General features: G+C 36.3%; 1 non-coding gene across 1 annotated transcript; it reads left to right on the top strand.

The window, feature by feature from the left end:
• The first annotated feature begins 245 nt into the window (after positions 1-245).
• On the top strand, positions 246-364 carry LOC138693855 (5S ribosomal RNA). The gene has a single exon (XR_011330541.1). It is a non-coding gene; the product is annotated as a 5S ribosomal RNA (ribosomal RNA).
• Positions 365-4,627: the final 4,263 nt, after the last annotated feature.

Raw genomic sequence — 4,627 nt, 5'->3', positions numbered from 1 at the left:
CTTAGAATGCCGACTAGCTGTTTTATTAATCCCGTGTCAATCCAGCAGTGTGTGACGTTGAAACGTAACCAAACTGCCGTTGATAGATAGATTTATCATCTATCCCAATGACATCCAACGAGCTTGGTAATTTAGGTACAGAGTCTAAGCAGGCAGTTTACGTGTGTGTGTGAGCGAGTGCAGGTTTTATCGAGTGCACCCCAATCCCATCGTCCTCAAGTGCCTACAGATTACGCAGTTTCATCGGCAACGGCCATACCATGTTGAAAATACCGGTTCTCGTCCGATCACCGAAGTCAAGCAACATTGGGCGTGGTCAGTACTTGGATGGGTGACCGCTTGGGAACACCACGTGCCGTTGGCGATTTTTTTTTTTACGTCACTATTTCCAGCGTGTTCTAATAAGACTTATGGGATATTATGTTCCCTTCCCTATTCCAGCTATAGCTTGGATGATGACGCCGCTGCATAATTGTAGAGTAATTGATAATTCTTAAGTACTTGCAGCTCCGTATTGAAACTTATGACTGGTAGCATATTCATATGAGACGGTTCACTTCTCTGCGTTTTCTCGAAGAAGGGAATATGTATTCAGGGGATTGTGAACGTACCTCGCGCTCTCCCTAGAAGTTAGAGACATTTTAGGTAAAGAATGTAATATACTGTACATATATGGCTAATTAAAATCCCATTAGTTACTACATTTCAGTGGGTAGTACAAATTCCATAATGAAAATATCTCTGTCCTAGTAGTTGTATCCTTTAAAGAAGCTCGTTGTTTTCCCATGATGAAGGGCAGAACTTGGTCGGTAGAAATTTAAACAGACTGCATTATCAGACCAGGCGTTATTTCAATATCAGCGTTTAGTTTAGGAAATATAGCAATAGCGGAGTTGGGAGAAGTAGTTATAGCATGTACAGTAAGTATAAACAGTTCGCTGTACTGTACAGTGAATATAAATATTTGAATGTACGATGGCAAAACATCAGACATACAGTACGTAGCTCACATATCTTAAAAAATAAATAAATAAAAATAAAGAAGACATTCTGAGGAGTGAGTGGAAAGTGCATATTATAATGAATATTTTTAACTCTCAGTTGACATTGAGAGAGAAAGCCATGCATCGGGGAACCGGTGACTGTTTTTGCGTTACCTTCTGCTATTGGCGTTGTTGGTTAGTAACGAATGAAAGAGGTAGGACGCGGAATCAAATGTCAAAAAACGATAGGGAAATAATAGTAACTGGTTGTATTTCGATCGAGCTCGGCGTGCTGATTCACCAGTGGGGTGTTTCACAAAGTTTACAATCTTTGGAAATTGTGAACTCTGTTTGTAAACTTCTGTTTCACAATCTTTGTTTGTAAAGGTGGACTGTACAAAGGAAATCAAATCTTTACGAATGAAATTTTGCGCTCTTTACAAGTGATATGTTTGTTTCACAACGAAGGAGTAATTTTACAAACGTGTAAACTAAACTTTACTAGTGAAGTTAGCACATTTTCTACAGTAGCCCTGTTGAAATAGCTTCTAATTGTGAATGAAAAAAATAAACACATATGTATAAAATCAATTTTATAGTAACAGGGTACCATTAAGAATTACACTGAAGCAGTTGTGATGTTATTGAGTAGTTCTAGCGACTCAGACGAAGATTTTGCATTTAGGCCTAACGTAGAATTTTCCGGCCACGTTCGTATCATTGTACGAATATTAATGAAAGGTTTCGAATGAATCCCGCGCTATACTTCAGAATACCGCGTTAGTTCTTATATACGAGGAACGTATTTAATAAATACTCGCACTTAAAGAAGAAAAACTTTGCACCGAAAACCAATCACTTAATAATGCAATGTCGGCATTACTTACGCAGTATTCTGAAGTCGTTCCGAATCCCATTTCGCTGTAATCTCTCCTACAAGATATGGGACATCACATGCAACATCTGAAAGGGAAAAGTGGTGCCCTAACCACAAAGCGAGAACTGCATTGGTTGCATAGTAGCTCTCAGTTCCCTGCGTTAGCAGATAAGAACGGAATTTATAAGATTACAGTGTGCAAAAGTTCACACATGGTAGTTGATGTTGTTACAAGATTGAAAAAACTCGAGGCGGGTTATTGATCACCGAATGTGCTTACTCGGGCAAAGGATTTTTATGCTCCTCCTGCTGGGTTCCCTAATGTTGGCGAGGTTATGGATGAAACAATAAAATATACTGATGGACCAGCAGAGAGCGAAGTTGATTTTAATGGATGGACATGTTAGCTGCTCTATCAACTGCATATAACTACGTGGGTCAAATCCATTATTTATCAATTATTTGAATGAATTTCGCGCTAACTTTCGTCAGTTAAGTCGTAGGCTAATTAATGCATTGGTATGCTCGACCAATTGCATGCCGCGAAACTCCGTTGTCGCCGATGTAGCAAAATCTAAATAAAATATATATAAAAAAATATAAACATGTCCATCGATAGTTCTAAAATTACAGCTACTTTACCTCTGATCCTTAGTGATTTTTGTAAACTGTCGTTGGCGATTTTGTTCAACCAATTATGCGTATTTGTAAGTTTGTTTCGCCGATTTTGTAAAGTTCGTTAAAACATACAAGTGAATAAGATTGCATTGTGAAACACAGTTAACAAGCATATGTAATATTTCCGTTGTTAATTGTATATTGTTAATTTGTAATTTGTTAGCGTTGTGAAACATGCCCCCATTTACCTTTAGAGGTAATATCTACATTAATATTTAGTTAAAATTTAAAGAAATTTTAAACGAATGGAAGCTGCATTTTAATTCACCCCAAATTACTATGTTCCCTTTCAGATTATCAGCTGTTGTTGTTGTTGTCGTTGTTGTATTGTAAGTTCTCACTTATTGTTAGCTAGCCGTACCCGTTCGCTCCGCTCCACCTGTTAGAAATAAATATAAAGTAATTACATAATTAAAATAGGACGACTGATCCATGGAACAACTTTTACAACAGCGCAAGATAATCTGCTTCGCATATTACCCAATTTTTTTTTAGCACTGCATTTATTGCATATATATTTTATGTATTTTAACACGATTCAATTGAGCATAGTTAAAATATGAATTATTAAAATAATGGATTGCCAAGCTAAAGTACTATTACTGCATACTAAATCAATACACTCTCGTTGTTCGTTAATTCTCTGAGATTAAAATGCGTGTACATAAATATTATTTTAAGAAATACAGAAAACGAATGTACAAAATAGCCTATCAAATTTTCTGTGCATAAGAAGCTATTTTAATCTTACCTGTCCTCGATTTACTCAGACGTTACTGTAATAACATTATAGCATTATGTCCATCTAGAGAAACTACAGTTTCCAATGGTGAAATAATAACTAATTATACAAATCAGTTAATTTACGAGCTTGTGATATTACTTCATACAAACACAGAAACATTCCCTGTAGGCTATGTTTAATAGCTTTCGATTGTTTGTTGATGTCCAAGGCCCCTGTTTCGATTGTTGTTGTCCAAGGCCCCTTATAGACGAAGTCATTTGTTCTTAATTCATTGCACCGTCTTAGATAGCGTTATTTTAATTTTAAAACTCATTTATCTCATTAAATATCAGTCCTATCAAAATGTTGTAAAAAAATAAAACTTAACGGAAATCATTTTTAAAGGAACATCTGTTATGTAACATTTTTTCTCAAATATCAATAATAAGCGAGATATTTCGATTTATTTAATTAAGGCCCCCTTATAACCCCCCTTTTAAATAAAGTATTTCGAATGCCATATAGCCTAAAATCTAAGTTACAACAAACTTAATTTATATTCCAGTTTTCATATAAATCGGTTCAGCCATTATCGCGTGAAAAGGTAACAAACATACAGACAGACATACAAACAAAATTTTCAAAAATGCGATTTTCGGTTTCAGGGTGGTTAATTATATATGTTAGGACCAATTACTTTTGGAAAATCGAAACTTACCAGAAAAATTTCGGCTACAGATTTATTATTAGTATAGATAGTACGAGATACGACCGCAATTTTGTACGACTAGTGTAATGAAGGAATGCAAAAAATTATTTTGGAACTTTGCAATGTTAGTCTATCATTAAAATAAAATTAAATCTTAATTCGTCCCTTTTGCAGGAGTCTTCTTCATCCAGTATGTTGTTGGCTGATATGGAGGAGGAGGGGGGGGGGGACATGCTCTAAAGGGATAAAATTTGCTTAGCAAATCGATATGGTGACTAACGCTTGCAATGCGTCATAGCTATAATTGTACTGCGCGGTAATTTCAGAGTAATAAGAGTTCAGTTCAGGGATCTGCTAATTTCTTCATATTGTGTTCGGCAATGGAATAGTACCGCAGTAGCATTAAGAGGTTTTTATAATTTGAACTGATATGTGCAGGTATATTGACCCCCCCCCTCCCACCGCTGGCCGACGCGGACTGCAATGACAACAGTAAGCCACACGTCATACGTAAGCCTTTCTTCTTCTTCTTCTTCTTTGCTCGCCTGGCAAATACAGTCTTGGATTTCACATATTCAATTTTTCACAGTCCCAACTCCCTTGCATGGACGTGTTTTCACGTACCTTTAAAGTTTCTCCTCTCATTCATTCAGTCT

The sequence above is a fragment of the Periplaneta americana genome, unplaced genomic scaffold (genome assembly GCF_040183065.1).
Source record: "Periplaneta americana isolate PAMFEO1 unplaced genomic scaffold, P.americana_PAMFEO1_priV1 scaffold_24, whole genome shotgun sequence".
NCBI lineage: Eukaryota > Metazoa > Arthropoda > Insecta > Blattodea > Blattidae > Periplaneta > Periplaneta americana.
This window is presented reverse-complemented; position numbering and strand designations above follow the sequence as displayed.